General features: G+C 35.3%; 1 protein-coding gene and 1 pseudogene across 5 annotated transcripts in view; both read left to right on the plus strand.

Annotated features, from left to right (window-relative positions):
- Positions 1 to 18,649, plus strand: part of LOC145824591 (uncharacterized) — a 188,703-nt gene that overhangs the window by 137,052 nt on the left and 33,002 nt on the right. The window lies entirely within an intron of this gene.
- LOC114265702 (nuclear pore complex protein NUP43-like) lies at positions 1,887 to 7,975 on the plus strand (annotated as a pseudogene). Its single transcript, XR_014366351.1, has 5 exons — positions 1,887 to 2,681; positions 5,399 to 5,468; positions 6,537 to 6,768; positions 7,236 to 7,309; positions 7,460 to 7,975. The product of XR_014366351.1 is annotated as a nuclear pore complex protein NUP43-like (transcript).

The raw sequence follows: 18,649 nt of genomic DNA on the forward strand, positions 1-18,649 counted from the left end.
TTTCGACCCCTCGGCCATCATGCATCGATATGCGTGATTGGTGGCACGAGGATCGAGGCATGCATACATCTGTGAAAATACATTGCTATGCCCCTTTCCTGCTCTGTGTTGCAGCAAATCAAGAATTAGCAACCTTCCGGAGCTTGGCACGCTTTCCAAGAATAATTGCGAAACAGAGGCTAATTGGGTCATCCCAGTGGATTTCCGCGCAAGGCAGCCCAGACATGCATCATCCATCATCTGAAAAAGAGTCAAGGTAGTCCCTGGCTTGCATGCCAGTTTATTATTTTTCTTAGTTAATTTGTAAATTAATTAGGAATTTATATTATTTGGACTGTACTATTTATTCGGACCCTCTGCGCGAGGGCACAACTGTAATAAGTGTGCGTGTGTGTGTTGTATGTCTTCCAACCCCACGTCTTTCTCCCTTTTATTTATCCGCTTATGGTGGTTAGATTAGGGCATATTTCAATTAGCATACAGTATGATAGCATGTTTGCATTCATTCATCTGTTTTGTATGCACCGGGCTCGGCGCATCATACTAACTGTATTGTATTTTCAATTCCAAATTGAATACATGTTAGCTGTAGCATTTCATATGCCATGTTTAGAATAGCCGAGCCTGCTATAGTTGCATTTTTGCATGTGTTGCATTAGGCATTTCTGTATAGTCAAGATCATGCATGGATTTCTAATGAGTTTCTGTTTTGGCTTGGAGTACTCGGTAAGTTTTATGCTTTAGCATCCTTGCATGCGTGTGAGTGATTGCCATGAATAGCATGCTTACCATGAGGCTATATGCTTATGTGATATAACTGCCTGAATGCCTGTGGGTGAAGGTTGGGTTATTTGGATTGGAACAAATCATCAACTGTGAGTTTTAAGCCCACTAGATAGTGGCAAAACCATCTTTTCTAAGCCCACCTGAGGGTGGCAAAATCTGCATTTTAAGCCTACTTGCGAGTAGCAAACCACCTTTCAAAAACAAACATGAAATGTTTTGTTCCAATTCAGGTGACCCAGTCTATACTTGTATGCTGTGCACATCACATAGTAATCTAGGCTAATAACCGGAATAAGAACACATAAAATTTTCAAAAATAGATATCATGGTTAGTAGAGGCCGATCTTTGATCGGGCGAGCGGGGGTGCTCACGAAGTGACCTTCCCCAATCGTACCCAAGTTCCCGAGCCGAGGCAACTTTGGTGATGACGGACACGTGGCCTTAGGCAACGAGTCAGGGTTTCCTAAATTTCCCAAAATAAAATATTTAGGTGGCGACTCTGTATCTGGCAAAGCAGTCCATGTTTGGCACTTCTTTCAAAAAAATCTGTTTTCTCAAAACGATTTGCCGGATTTGGACTCTTTGGTTCAGATTGAGAACCGTGACAATTTGAGAGTCCTGAGCTGTAGTGACCCCAAATGAACAGAACGGGAGCTCACCCTCCCGGGGCGTTCGGGGACGTCTACAAGTATTCGTTTTAATGATCTAAATTGTTTATTTTGTAAGGTCTTTCATAATCTATTAAAAAAAATGTCAATTTAATACATACATTTTTCATATTTTATCGTATTTGTTTCCAAAAAAAAAAAAAAATATGGCCTATTTGAAAAAAACATGCTTCTTCATTTTTTAGACAAAAATATTATAAAATAAAAATGTTATACTAATTATTTGATCAATTTAATTTCTTTTTGAGTAAAATACACTAAAAATTTTACAAAATAAACGATTTAAATTAACAAAATAAAATTATGAATTTCACAAGTCTATTAAATTTTCTTAAATTTATATTTAAATTTGAACGTCATAACTCAAACTGAATTATCTAAGGCCAAAACCTTCCATTAAACGATTTAAATTTGGACATTTTTCCGACTGGACATCCTCCCGTCGATTGATTGTTTAATGAAAATTAAATCTAATTTTTAAACCGTGTAGATGCTCTTACACTACCATCAATCACACATCTCACTTTCACAGTTTTTTTTTCGAACGACTCACTTTCACAGTTCACTGTCCAAAAACCTTACAAAACCCTAGCAATGGCGGTGAACGGGACACCAGAGACCCTCCAAGTCCATAGACTCCCACTCTCCAAATACATTGATGCCCTCCGCTGGCTTCCACCTCTCTCCGCCTTTGACCGCTTCGTTGTCCTCGCCGTATTCGACTCCGATTCCAACTCCTCCGCCATCGAAATCCACTCTCTAACCCGATCAAACCCCTCAGATCTAACTCTCCAATCCTCATGGTCCTCACCCTAAAAAATTTCCTCCCTCAAAGTCTCTCAAACCCTCCACAAACCCCTCATCGCCGCATCCACCTTCTCCGGCTCGCTCCACGTCCTGCTCGCTGACCCGGTCGATGCGTTGATCAAATCAGAGGTTTCGGTGCCTGGGAAGACATTGCACGTTGGACCCATTTCGTGTATTGATGTGCAGGAAAATGGGTCTGAGTGTGTTAGTGTTGGGGAAGATGGGAGGGTGAATTTGGTTAGTGTTGGTAATTCGAATTTGAGTCATCGCCGGTTTTTCGATAGCAATGGGTTGGTGTCGTATACAGCGGCGAAGTGGGCGTCACCGATGGAGTTTGCCACGGGTGGATTGGGGTTTAGTCTTCAGTGGTGGGATCACAGAAAGCCTGGAGGACCAGCTTCTCAGTTCAAGGGTAACTGGTAAGCAAATACCAATTTTTTTTTTTTTATTTATTTTTTCATTTTGTGCAATTATTGCATAGAAATTTCATTTGAAACATTGTAGTTTCATCCAAAAATCTGGATAGAAGTAGTGGTAAGTAGGTCTGTGACTAGCTTATTTTCAACCTGATATGCAAATTTGCAAACTTTCTCTTGAAAATGATCTCATGGAACTTGTTGATCTCCCTGTTTGAATAATAAGAAAATTCTATCTAAAATACGGGGTTCTAATTGGGTTCAGATGTGGCAAATGTTATTATACATGTCAATAATATGGGCAAGGTCTGGACTTGATCATGTTTATTTGCCGCCCATGTTTGAGTTGAAACAAGGGCTCATCAAATGTCTCAAGGGTACAATCTATCTGCAATAATACATGTATTAATGTATGTGGGTGTGTTTTGTGTATATGATGTAGAGTGAATGCTTCAAAGTATGGAGATGGGATTAGAAATATGCTTCAAAGTATCCTTTCCCAACCGTCAGTAGTGTAAGCTTTTTAAACCTTTTTAGCCTACCAAGTCCCAAACAAATGAAAGAACAGAGACAAGATCCCTAATCCCTGTTCCCTTTTGGAATGATTTAAAAAGAGACGGATGATTATTTATGTCGGGGCTCTTTTCTGCTTGTGATTCACTGCAATTGCATGGTTCCCATTGAATAGTCTGGGTATTACTAGGCAGCTAGTTTTCAATTTTCCGTTCATTAAAATTTTAGTATAAGGCCTACAATCCTTGCATGGAGCAATCTTTGTTGTGTTTTTAGTTATTTTTCTCCTATTTATAAGTAAAACTAAATGGGTAAAAAATAGTATAAAATTAAGAAGGCAAAGGAGTCAAAACATGAGATAGGGTTGGGGAATCTTCCCATTTTTTGAATAGTAGAGATATATATTAAATTAAAAATAGGAAGGAATGTCAATCTGAAATATATTTCAGTGAGAGTCATGTGCAGATTGCATGGGTTGCTCTGCTATTGTCTTTTATCTTTTACTAGTGACAATTGCAGTTTAGGCTGAATTTTCCAAGTCCTAGTTCAATTTGGCTTTGGATTCTGGAGATGTCATAAATTTATCATGCCTATTAGTTGCCTACTCCATACGAAAATGAACCTTTATTTTGGGTACGTCTTGGGGGAAGATCCTTTCCAGTTCCAACACTTACTTTATACAATCATCATTCAACACTTGACCCAAATGCCACAATTAATAGCTAGTCATTATCATTTGTGGTAGTTGGATAAAGTGTCGGATGATGGTTGTATGAAGAAAGTGTTGGAGAGGATCCGAATCCCATCTTGACACACCTTAAAGGTGTGTTGTTACGTACTTTTATCAATATGAGGTGGGTTTAAAGGTGTGTTATAGATAATGGTTGGAAATGTTTAGAGCTTATGTTGTTGGCTTTAAAGGGTGATCACTTGAGCTTTAGGTTAGTTCAATCTGGCTGTAAGTGTAACTTGCTGGCAAGTAATATTTGAGAGTACAAAGAGTTCTGTGATTTTATATACTTGGAGGTTTCAGCTAATTTAGCAGTCAACACCTGTTGATCACGTTTTCATGTCTGGTAGAGTTTTGGAGGCCAGTAGACGAGGTTAAAGCCTCTAATTAGAGCATTTTAGTGAGATTTTCATTCATCTCCCTTTTTGAACATGCTTCTTTATGAGAATTATTTTGTTCTCCACTCAGGTTCTTTATTTATTCATTTCTTTTTCATTTCAGGCTTTATTTTTATTTTCTTTTTAGAGCCATAATATTATTCATTTGAACTGAAATCAATTTTTTTTTGCGCTCTAATGTGTTAAGGGGACCTATTTCCTATATGTTCTGATAAAATTTGCTTCTTATCAAATAAAGTTATGATTTTGGGAAAATAAACAAAAGAGAAAAGATGGATGGTGATGCGCTTCACATGCAAGGATCATGAGGAGTGCATAATTTGTTGATAATTTGAACATACCTAAGAAGCACGGACACTTCTAAGAAGGTGACGTATCCGTGTCGTGTCCGTGTCGGACACCGACACTCTTTGGACACTCTTAGGACACGTGTCCGATACTCTTCAAAACATGTCCTATTTTTTAAATATTTTTAAAGACCCGGACGCTCTTTGGACACTTGGTGGACACACGTGTCAATTGTTTAAACACATGTGTCTATTGATTATACATATGTGAAACTAATTATAAGTTTCAACAAAACAACTTAAGATACAATAATAAAACAAAAATCATATAAATTTATAGGAAATAGTGCTATATTGTATTTTTTATTATCTTTGAATGATATATTCATATATATAATATATAATAAATATATAAAATTATATATTTCATGCGTGTCCTCCACGTGTCGTGTCCTGCATTTTTTTAAAATTAACGTGTCGACGTGTCCGTGTCGTATTCGTATCGTGTCACGTGTCCGTGTCCATGCTTCTTAGGAACATACCAATGTAGGAATTTCTTGAAGCTTAATGTGTTCTTAAGTGGTATTAGTCATTTTCTTAGATGAGTTTCTATTATGCTTCTAAATTCAGTGTTTATTTTTGTTCTGTTTGCACTATCTTAATTGCATATTTTGACAGTTGGGCTTAGCTCTGTCCATCTGAGTAGAAGCAGTTTATTTTTTTTATTTTTTATTTTTCGTGGTTAGTTTTTGTTGTGATGAGATGTGATTCTTCATATTAATAATGTTGTAGGGCTCATGGAACTATTTCTGGGATTGTACACTCCATTGATATTCATCCATCAAGAAAACACACTTGTATTGTAAGATGCTGCTTTTTCATTCTTCATTCCTCTCATAAAAATATGTAGATTTGATGCACTAAGCTTAACTCATGGGCATAAAGTAAGAATTAAAAACATCAGAAAGTAAATGTTGAGGCATTAGGACAGGGGTATACAAGGTTTTGTTTTACCTGTCCCCATTGTTCTCTCTCTCTCTCTCTCTCTCTCTCCACCTAATATTTTTTTTTTGGGGGGGGGGGGGGGAATTAGAATATCCAGTGGCTGATAATATTTAAGCTTTGTGATTAGTTTTCTTAGTTGCTAAAAGGTTCAGTATTGACTTGGTAAATATAAATAAAGATGATGATTACTAAAGCCTACTGTTGTTTGTGTTAGAAACAGATCTTATCAAAATGTATCATATTGTGGTATTACAAGGGGTTGGGCAGCTATATAATTATATGGTTTATTTGATTGCCACACTATAACGAAGTTTGCTGTTATACTGCTGCTGCAGATGCATGCTGATATTCTGTCCTTGAGTCAACTGATTAGGTTTTTTTGAGATAACTAGGATCTCTAATTGTCTGTTGATTAAGTAGCCGAGATAGCTCTGGTTGTGTTTAGTTGCTGGTTGATGTTCATCTTGATGATCATTGAGATTTATGTGTTGGCGCAAATAGTACCAACTCTGACTGAAATTGTTTCTATGGCATATATTTCTGTGTCCAAGGGTTTAGAATGATTCACTTTCTTAAACTTAGCTTGTCAAAGTCTATGAATTTTGATTTCTCAACTATTGCTTCTTCTTTTTTTTTTTCCTTTCCTTTTTAATATTAAATAGACCAGACAGGAATTATGCTTATGAATATTCATTTAAATGATGCCTTCAAGGAGAACCCCTTTTTTACTGTTAAAAAAAAGAATTTTACATGCTTAAATTTCATGCTGGGTGATGATTCAAAGGATTTTGTGATCACATTGAAATTCTTCCACATTTAATTATTGGATTACATGGTTATTTGGAAACCGAATAAGTTGTCTTTCTGTGTTCTGACTCGAAAACTTTTTCGAGATTGTTTATTTATTATGCTGGTTTACATGAAGGCAGGAGGCTCTTCTGCTACTGTATTTGCATGGGATCTTCTGTGGCAACAGCAGCCAATAGTTCTTTCTGGGGTTGCAGCAGCTGAGTTTCAGTCCCACTCATTATCTGAGAGTGAAATTTGGGAGGTCCAGTATGACAGCTATTCTTCAAACATTGATAACATGTCAACATCACGGGTGTTGCCTGTTATGATCTGCTCAGAAGATGGAATCCTTGCTGTTGTTGAACAAGGTATGAAGTTTGTTGCCATATCTGACTTTTTCCATTTGAGTGGTCTAGTGAAAAGGCTTAAGGTCATCTTATTTGCTAAGTGGCTGAATTCATATTTCTTGTTTTCTGTGGCAAAAAGATAGAGCTGGCGCACTTTACCCGAAACCGTAAATCCATCCAATTTCACCCATTTAACCTCTCATCAAAATACATAAATAAATGGGTTATAAATGAGTTGTATACCTGTTGGGTTGATCTGATTAATTTGTCGGGTTAATGGGTTGATCGGATTAATTTCCCATACCTGTGTAACAAATTCAACCCAACTCACTTAAACCTGTTTATAAATGGTCAGGTTTTTCAAATGCATAATTCGTTTTAACCCATCCAAACCTTTTGCCTCCTCTACAAAGTGAATACTTGCTTCAGACAATCTGTAACCTCTCTTATCTGGTGGTTGATTTGTTTCACACTGTTCCTTTGCACAGGTGAGGAACCCATTGAACTCTTGGCTGAACCATGTGCTATCAACAACTTTGACATTGACCGACAGAACCCCTCAGTGATGTGTTTTTTCTTCTCTCTTTCTCCTATACTCAATTTTATCTCGGAGATGTACAACAGTTTGATCTTGGGGATAAATTACTTTGCTATGTCATATATCTGTGGAATTGCTAAAAATGACTGATGATTTCAATTGTTGCCATAACAGCATGTGATATTTAGTTTAGAGTGGGAGGCTATTGCCATCTTGATGAGGGCATAATTTCTGAAACTAAGATGAAGAATTCGGTAGCATAAATAGGATCTGTTCATTATCCTTTCAGTGTATCGTAAAAAGTGAAAGTGATGATCAACTTGGGGCAAAAAGAAGCAGCACATCATGATTTTGGGAAGATGAACCGGGTAGCTTCAGTGTGTTCTGGTAACCAGCATATGCACCCAAAAATGTAAGGTTTATAGTTATGCTCCATCTTATCTAGTAGTACAGAATGCAGATGGCTTTTTAACAGCACCAAACTGAATCCATGTTGCAAAAGTAATTGTTCTAATCTTGGGCCATCTGCTTTTGTTTTTAATGACATTGCAACAATGCTACTTTTGTTTGTAGCATTGTTGCGAACAAAATGCAAGCTGCAGTTGCAGCTAACTATGGCTTTGCCCCAGTTAATTGCTTTCAACTACATTTGGAAGGTTTATATATTTATTTGATGTCATTTTCTTTGAAGTGCCTTTAGACTAGAAATGGGGAATGGGTCAAATAAGATTTATTTATTTATTTTACTAAGGACAAATTTTTTATTTTTTATTTTTTGATTTTTTTGTTGTCTTTTTGGATGGAAGTTTTACAATAACTCTTCCTTTAAGAGAAAATCGAGACTGTTCTATCAACAATAATGTTAGATTTACCACTTTTTTATATTATATCAAGTTTTAAATTTTGTCAACAATATTCAATAAGTTCCATAACTAATGTATATTTGTAATGTGATATCATGTATACAAGTCTAATGTACTATTAATAATCAGGTTAAGGGGGAATTACATTGTAGTTTGGGTCTTATAACATTTTGATTATTGATTTTTTAATTGTGGCATATTTGATTTTGAATTTTGACTCTTGTTCAAAATAAGGACAATTAAAGATATCGTTGTTTAATTTCAAAGGTAAAATTGTCAATTTGATAAAATATAAACTAATTTGACAAAAATAAGTGTTAAAAAAATATTTTTGAATTTTTAAAAGTTATTTCTACCAACTAAAAATAAAATTATGTAAAATTGATAAATCTTTTAGACATTTATTTTTTTTACTTAATTAATTTTTATTATGTGTTTAAATGATAATAATGTAATGGGTGATTGTTTTTATTTTCATTAAATTAGTTTTTATTATTTCAAAAATTAAATATCGCGACAATTTTGATATCATTATTAAACCAATCCATTAAATCAAAAAATTTCATATATTAAATATATAGATTATACATTAAAAGCTTAATAACCATTCATTACATGATCATTATCCAAACACATAATAAAAATTAATTTGGTGAAAATAAATAAATAAATGTTTAAAAGATTTATTAATTCTACATAATTTTATCTTTGGTGGGTAGAAATTATTTTTAAAAATTCAAACATATTTTTTGACATTTATTTTTGTCAAATTAGTTTATAATGTATCAAATTAACGACTTTATCCTTAAAATTGAGCAATACTATCTCCAGTTGTCCTTATTTAGAATAATATTCAAAATTTAAGGTCAAATGTATCATAATTGAAAAGTCAGAAACTAAAGTGACGCGAGTCTTAAACTATAGGGACTATTAGTGTAATTCACTCTTAAATTAATAATACATATGATAAATAAGAATGTGGTATCCTTTGTTGACATTGTGTATTTGTGTTTTTTTTTTTTTTTGTAAAAATTAGTAATTAGTTGTTAGACTAGTGAGATCTGCCCTCGGAGGAAACTTGTTAATTTAGATAAAAAAATAATAATAATGAAAAGTTGAGTATAATTTTAAGTGTTAAAAGTTGTTAATTTAGAAAGTGAATGAACACCATCATAAAAAAATCGAAGTATATTAAGAATTTCTTTTTGGAGAGTTGCTATTTACACTCTATTTTGTTCCAAATGTATATTTTTTGGGGGTCTTTATTATATAGTTATTATTGTCAATTCACTTTACTCTTTTTTTTCCTTTTTTTTTTTAAAGTATAATAAAGACAATGAAAAGAGTATTTTTGGAATAAAGTAGGATAAGAATAGTGACTTTTTTTTTTATAAATATATATATATAACTTAAAAGAAAAATTCTTTGGAGCTTTAATTCTTGAGTTTTAAAGCCAGCTCTAATGAGTTGGTAGTGAACTCTACCCACTGTGATGTAATGTTTTGATCTTGATTTATTTTTTTTTCTCCTTATCATGTCATTAATACTCTATTAAAATACCAAAATTAATACTCTGAACCATTACCGTAACTTAAAATGTGTCATATGGAGAAAAAAATCGTTACAACGGTGGCACGCAACAGCCCCTCTTCTCTTTGTTAGTCACTACAATTAGTGATTAGGTTAATATATATTTATTTTGGTAGTTAACTCACAAACGTCTTCATTATGGTTGGCATAAAGTTTGAGTTGGGTTTGGATTATTTTAGTCACAAAAAAATAAATAGGCCTTTTAGCTCAATAAGATAAAATGTCGTATCTAAACTATAATCATTTCATTTTTTCTCTCACAAAAGTCAATTTTTTTTTTTAAAAAAAACTATCTTAAATGAGACTTTTTAACCCTAGACTAAAATAGCCAAAAAAACCCAACCCAAACAAAGGTTAATAAAAAAGTTTGGGCCCCTTCAGTTGAGTTTTTGAATCACTTTTTCAAAATTTAAAACCTAAAACTTATTTGGTTTTCACAACATATATTTTTCAAAACTCTTTTTAAACCAAGGATGGCACTTCATTATTGGCTTCAAAAGTGTTCTTTTGGGCAAAAAAAATTTAGGATTTTAGACTGGATTTTCAAAAAAAAAAAAAAAAAAATTCAAAATGTACAACTAAACAAATATTCAAATTTCGTAACTTTTTTCAGAAAGTTATCTTTCAAAATTACTTTTAAAAATCAAACCAAGCTGACCACTTTTGTTCATTCGGAAAAAATATTATACACAAATTTCTTTCATTCATTTTTTTTTTTTTTTTTTTCCAAAAAACAAACTTGTAACATAACCATTAAAGAAAATTTAGTACATCAACAAAACTCAAAATTTAAACATAATTCAACACAATTTATTGGCACGTAATCTATTATAAACATAATTTAATATCAATTAGGTTAATTAAGAGAGTGGTGTTATATGTATCAATTAGTGTACTAACTATTATACTAACACTAGTTATGACATTATTATTAACCACACTTATTATACAAATTACAAATATAAAAAATATCTTAAATTATGTCATATCATTAATTGATATATTAGTTACTGCATTAATTAGTGCATATAGCATTAGTTTAATTAAAATAATAATATGACATTCATTAAGTCATGGTCACTGCTGTGCGTGAAGTACAGCAGTGACTGTGGTGGCTCCATTTAGGGTGTATTATGGCTTTATTTTTATGATCCAAACCGTTCATTTTGTAGGGTTTGTTGAGTACTTAATGCCTACCAAAAATCATATTAATCGGATATCAAAAACTATATGATCGGTAACAAAAAAAATAAATAAAAAGTTTTATTTTGAGAAATAACATAAATAATATGCAGTTCGATCATATAGTTGTTGATATCCGATTAATATGATTTTTGGTAGGCATGAAGTACTCAACAAACTCTACAAAATGAACGGTTTGGATCATAAAAATAAGGCCATAATACACCCTAAATGGATGCACTACAGTCACTGCTGTGCTTCACGCACAGCAGTGACCCCTGTTCCCGAAACTAAACCCTATGCTTGTGTTTTGTAGTTGTCTAAGAATGTTTTTGGGACATGAGCAAACAATAAATTTTCTCTATTACTGTTATGTTTTATGATTAAGAGAGATCCCAAAAAACAAAAAACAAAAACTGTTTTATATGTTCTATACAATTTGCGTTCACTCATTCAGAGACATTCTCTCTCCTATTTTACCTTTTTTTTTTTCCTGAAGTCGGGTGGGGGTAATTGCCACACTAGGGTTCTCCTAGGGGTGCATATTACTTCAAAATATGTAATTTTATTATAAAATTACATAATATCAATTATAAAATACGTAATTTTATCACAAATTGACGTAATAAAAAATGTCATAATTTAACTAAAATTTTTTACAACATTTAACTACAAAATTGTGGACATTTTTGGGGCGAGAGTATACATTTTGTAATTGATATTACAAAATTTTATGATAAAATTATATATTTTATGATAAGATGCATACGTTATGCACCAACAATAACGTTTTCCCTTAAACTAATGTAATACTACACATCCTTGTCATCCATTTTCAAACACAAATATGATTAATTGAATAAGTTAAGATTATTTGATTATTTATTTATTTTGATAATATAGACGAATGGGCATACAAAATGAATGATTGAGATTATCAAAACATGACCTATGATGGACCCACAAGCCTGAGTAGGCACCCTTCCAGATCTTGACTTCAAGAGAAATTTATATTTAAAGTTAATTATGAATTAGTCTCATTAAGGAGACTTAAATATCATTAAGTCCTATTAACTTTTTATTCAATGATAAATTTATCAATCTCTCTTGTTTTTATAAATAAATTTATAGTGATAAATTTATCAGTTATAACTTATAAGTAAATAAGCCCAGTCAACAGGCTCAGCTCTCAAGTGCCTCTTATATTTACTTATATATATATATATATATATATATATAAACATAATTTTTGAAAACTATAAACAAAATTCATTTGGCTTTTGTTTTCATTTTCAAAAAGTTTTAAATTTTGTAAACACAGAAAAGTTGGTTTTGTTTTCTATTTATTTATTTATTTATTTATTTTTTGACATTTCTTCTTCTTTCTCCCGTTCTTTCCGACTACCACCCATTACTCTTCCATCCCGATCTACCCTATCCTCATCTCAATTGTTTTTCATATAATAAAATTAAAATATTAAAATATTATACTTAATGTTCATTTTTACTCATTCATTTATCATATTACATATTTTAATTCATTAATTATAAATTATTATCTATAATATACTATATTACCTTTAATTATTATTATTCTTTTTAAAAAAAACAACAACAACAACAACTACAAAACTAACATATCCCCGGCCCGATATAATATGGGGTAGAGATGGAAGATGATAAATTCGCTCCAAACTTGTCTCGTTACCATTCATTCTCATCACCATCGGCTACATTCACAACAATGACATCATTCGTCAACCATCCTCAATACTAATACAATAATATTTAAGATCACACAAGAAAATTTAAAAAAAGAGAAAAGAAAATCTCACTTTTATTAGAAGTGTGATTAAATAAATTTAATCACATTCAATTTAATTAGAATAAAACACCAATAAATCCCAAATCTAGGTTTTATGAACCATTTAGTCCTGTCATTTTTTTTTTTTTTTTTAGACTAATAAGTCTCATTTCAATGTTAATGACACTGTTGTACAGCATTGCACCACGTTTTTCCCCAGTAGGGAGGCGTAAAAAGGGGTTTTTGGTGATGTTGGAATTACAAATGTGTTCAAAAGCGTACTGTAGAGTTCTTTGGTTTTCCCACCCACTCGATTAAAACATAAGAGAAAATGGAAAGATCTGGGGTTGCAATGTTAGTTGGATGAATAATCCTCAATTTGTTCAAAATACATTTATGGTAATGTTAAATCATCATTCGAACTTGCCCCAATTAACATTTGGTTTTCCTCCCAAACCCTAAAAATACGAAAACCCTATTCTGTAAATAAAATTGCATCATTGGTAGCGAGCGAAACTGAGTAATTCTGTGGTTGTAGTTGACGTTACCGATGTTACTCTGGCAAGTTCCGAGTTTACATCCACCCATCATCGGCGTCTGTGATTGTTCTGGTGAACAATGACGTCACGTATGCAGCCCCCGATGTTTGATTTACTAGTTTTTATGGTTGATTCGAGTTTTGTGGTTAATGTTAGAGTATATGTTTTTCTATGATGTTATACAGTGATTTTTGTTTCTCGTCTGTGATGTTGTTAGATGTTATTGTTTGGGTGGGTTTTGATTTGCATTGGGGGTATAGTTGTGTAATGGCTCATTTTTTGAGGTTGTAGTTTTGGTAGTGTTACTTTTCTATGACATTCGTTTGATGTTTGGGGCGCTATGTGTTTGTGGTGGTGTTTTTTGGCATCAATTTAATGGTGGTGCCATTGGTTGTAATGTTATGTTGTAATGGCCCAATGGGTCCCCTGTTTTTCAATTGTATATATGTTGTTAGTGATGTGGAATGTCTGCGACATCCATGTTAGCTTAAGAGTAATGTTGGTGATGTACATGGTAATGAAGTGCAATGTCAATCGCATTTTTTTAGTGGGTTTTGTCGTACTGTTGGTAAATGGTTTAGTCCGCTATTGTTTGAGTTTGTTTGCTTTTGTGTTGATTTGTGATGTAAATTATATCAATGTTAGGTAATGTGTGTTTGCATTCACACCCATGTTGTTAAATATTCCACGTGGTGGTACGTCAAGTGTCCGAATTTTTGACGTTCTATTGTTAAATGGTTGGGTTGACCTTCGGTTGAGCTTGTTTACATTAGTGTTGATTTGTGCATTTGATTAAGAGTACCGTTACGACTAGCATTTCGATGGTGTTACAAGTTATGTCTCTGTAGTTGAGTATTCATGTGGGAATATATTTGCTTGTCAATTAGAAGATGTTTTTGCTCGTCGTGTCTTTGTCACTAAGAATTGAATCACATGACTGGTTTGCTGTGATGTTCATGCTGATATCTGAGTTGTGTTGTTCATCTTTTCCTGTATACAATTGGATTAATTTTTTTTTGTAGTTTTTGATGTGGCAGGTAGTGCAATAGGGATGGCAATTTGAACCCGGCCCGACGGGGACCTAATCCTTCGACCCCGATTAGGATGGTTTTTTCCCGAAAAATACCCCCGTGGGGACGGGGATGGTATTCGAAATTAAATCCCCGACCAGTTTCGGGCCGGGGACGGTGATCAGTGTTCAAGCCCCGGTCCGTCCCCGTCCCCGGCCCCGAATTTCCCCAAAGTAAAATTACTATTTTATCCCTCTTTATATAGATATATAAACCACCCCTTTCACTCGCACACAACATTGCACCTCACACACTCATCACTGTCTCTAATCTCTCTCTCTTAAACCCTTCCTTGATCGCCCTCCTCTCCCTCCTCCGCCGATTGCCCTCCTCTCCCTCCTCTCCCTCGTCCGCCGATCGCCCTCCTCTCCCTCCTCTGCCGATTGAGCCACCATAACTCCACTGTTTGCGGCAATCCGGCAATGACACCATTACCACTGTTTGAGCACTTTTCCTTTCCCTCTCTCTCTCTTTCAATCGATTTGTTATATATATATTAGATTTGTTATATATATATATATATGTTAGATCTGAATTTTTTTTTTTGAGCTCATCAGATTGTTAATGGTGATGAACAAATCTGTTAGATCTGAATTGTTTTTTTTTTTCTATTTACATTTGAGCATCCGATCTCTCTACGTTGTAACAATATGGAGCTGATTTAATAATTGTTGTTGTTGTTGATGACATTCTCTCTATTAGATCTGTTTAATTGTTGTTGTTGTAGTTTGAAGAAATTATGGAACTGATTTTTTTTTTTTTGGTCGGGGACTTTTCGGGTCAGGGAAACCCGACCCCGTTATGGGGCGGGAGCAGGGGCAATGATGAGCTCCCTGTCAGGGTCGGGACCGGGGACAGGGGAAGTTTCCACCATCGGGGATCGGGGACAGGGAGGGTGATCCCCGACCCCGCTCCGCCCCGCCCCGCCCCGTCTCGTCCCGTTGCCATTCCTAGTGCAGGAAGGCAAGGTTCTAAATGTAAGACTAATGAGAGAACACCTCGTTCAAATTTGTCCGTTCAAACGTCCACCTGGTTGGACTGTGATGCTGCACGATTTGGAAAGTGGGACGTGGAAGCATTACAAATCCATGAGGCAAAGACAAAGGATGCGAGATGAGCATTACAATGAGGCGTTGAAAGTGGTAAGCATGCTAATGTACTTGAAGGAGCATGATATAGTTTCTAGGAATGTAATGTTTGTGATTGTTAAATCGACAATTTGTAGACACTCCGACAACTTGTTTGTGATTGTTAAATCGACAATTTGTAGACACTCCGACAACTTTTTTATGGTTGTTTGACCAAAATTGTTGTTGTTTGTGAATACGTCATGCGGTTTACTACACTGAAAAATTAACATTGATTCATCAGAAACAATGCATGGTCGACCACCATACTAGCTTCGTGAAACCAAGGTTGGTAAACAACAATGCGTTGACCCAATATTTTGATGGCACGCTTGTGTTGGTTGTAGACTGCCCACAACAACGACTGAACACGTAAGTGTTATTGATGTCATCTTTCGGGTTTAATTCTGTTGTATCATAATGAGTGTGACGTGGTGCTTCATGTGTTTCCGTGCAGGTCGGCCTGTGTGATCTTATGTTCACAGAGTTGAAATTGACAACACAATAGATGGACTGACACAATCCGTTCTACGTGCGACGATGGTGAAAATTGAAAATCCTAAGTGATTCGTGATTAGATCAAGATTAAAATATTCCAAATCCCAAGTATCCAAAACACACAATCTAAACCAACAAGCACTTACGAAAGTGATTTAGATTGGTTGTTTTTCAGAACAAACAATAAATCGACACAAACGATTTTTACGTGGAAAAAACCACAATTGAAGAACCTTCAATTGTAATCAAAAACCATGGACGAAACGCCACTAATCAATCCACTACTGAAGTAAGAAAGATTACAAAGATAACACACAAATTACCCCACTCAGTCAATTTGTCTTTGAATCTTCTGTAACTCTTTCACCACGCCTTCGTCTCGGAACTGATCAATCCTGAAGTTGAATCCATAACTTCATTTGTCGAATGAACGACTACGTACAGAATCAAACTCCTTTTGATATTCTACGCTTGAATCTTCGGAATCCACCGAAGAGATCTCTCTCTTGAATTTAAAGTAACCAACTCCTTGATGTATGTATCTTAGATCATGATTGAAGAACTCTTCTCAAAACATCAAGGAAAACTCACAAAAAACCTCAGAACAAAACTTCAAACAAAACCCTAGGACTCTTGAATAAGATCTAGGAAAAGTAGTTCTAAAAACAACCTCAACAGGTATAAATAGGAATCCTGAGTCCGCGATCTCCGCTCGAGCGGCCAACATCCCGCTCGAGCGGCTTCAGCAAAATCTGCGTGCGACAAAACAGAGTTCCGCTCGAGCGCTTGATGACCTGCTCGAGCGCGAAATCATACCTTCCAGTATTTTTACAGACCTGACAAAATACTGAGAGACTACAATATCCGCTCGAGCGCCAATGGGCCCGCTCGAGTGGGAAGAACAAAAACACAGGAAAATTACAACTTGTTCAACACAAAGTTTTGTACCCGGATTTGACAATCAAGGGACCTAACAATCTCCCCCTTTGTCAATTCCCGGACAAAACCTTTCTAAACAAATGTCCTTAAACACACGCACTAGACAAGATTAATAAAAAAGAGAAATGACTCTAAACAACTCTATTATCAAACAATCTTGCCATGTGATCAATCCATCCATCCAACTTCATCCAACATTCACTTGTGAAATAGCGAGCAACATACCAGAAAAACAAAACTTGTGGAACTGTATAAGAATATACCAAAACATACATAAAAAGAGAACCATGATACAGTATCCACCAACTACAATAACCAACCTATCCAATTATCAACAAAGTATCCAACATATCCAAACATGAACAAAATATCCATAAGAACAAAATATCCATCTAACAAAATATATCAAAAAAAATATATACCACCAAGATCACCACCGTAAGATCACCACTGTAACACCGATCTCCCCCTTTTTGACCGGGAATCAAGGAATCAATGAATCATGCATCAGGGGGAGGTGGTGGCTGCTGAATCTGAAGTAAGGAAATGATGTGGGCCAGCTGAGAAGTAGTGTGGACTGCAGTCTGCTCCAACTGACCAAGGCGACCATCAAACGCATCAAAGCGGGCATCCAGAAGGTCCAACCGCCGGGACATAGCCTCCTCAAAATGCTGAAGCTGATCATGAAAAGCTCGAGGTGGAACAGGGGGAATAGCATCCTCCTCACCCTCTGCTGCTGTAGCGTCAAACTCAGTCTCCTCAGCTAGGCCAGCAGTGGTACCTGCAGAAGTACCGGCCCGAGAAGACTCCCCCTTAACATGAGCCCGACTCTGAGAAACAGTTTTCTTTGTGAATGGTCGGGAGGGGAAGGCAAACTCATCATCCTCTAACACTCGAACCCCAAGTTCAGACAAAAAACGGTTGATCAAACACCCATAAGGAAGTCCTAACTGTTTATTCCCAGAAACACCTATCATTTTCTTAATAATCAGGGTAGCTAGATCAATAGACATGTGACGGGCAATACAAAACAAAACAAAACCTTGGTCTTGATTAATTTTGGAGGAGTGAGTGGTCACAAGGATGTTTGCACAAACAATCAGATTAAGCAGTCTAAACTCCGGAAGAAGTTCAAACTGTTTAATCAATGCACCCGTAGGCCAAGGACGGGAAGTACCACATAACACCTCAGTTACATTATTGAAATCACAGGTAGGACGGCCTGGGACAGGAAAAGGATAGTGTTGAGGGTACACTTGATCAATCTGAAGAAGATGGCGAATGAGAGCAGGTGTGACAGAAATGGATTTGGACCGAACCCAAGTAGAGAATGAAGGCTCAAAGTCACTAATTTGCCCAATATTGCAGTAAAATTCTCGGACCGAGTCAAGATTTTGACGCCCAGAAAAAGACAACACCAAATTACCACCTAGAGAGTCAAACAATGGACGGATGGGGATGGACTCGAAAATGTTAGGCTGGACATTCCGTTCTAGGTGAACAGTGCGAGCCTCAAAAGATTTATGGAACAACTTGTCTTGCTTAGCAGTCTGAAACCTCTCAGAATTAAAGGAAGGACGAGACACTGTCGCCTTTCGACGTTTAGGGGCCGACATGATGAGATGAGAGATGACTAAAACCCGAAAACCCAACAAAGCCAAAAAGAAACCAAACCCGAAGAGCAAAACAGGCACAATACAGAGAACATTAGTAACATTAAACGCATAATGCATAAGCAGGGAGGACAAATAT

Source organism: Camellia sinensis, chromosome 4 (assembly GCF_055761805.1).
Source record: "Camellia sinensis isolate YWXY chromosome 4, ASM5576180v1, whole genome shotgun sequence".
NCBI lineage: Eukaryota > Viridiplantae > Streptophyta > Magnoliopsida > Ericales > Theaceae > Camellia > Camellia sinensis.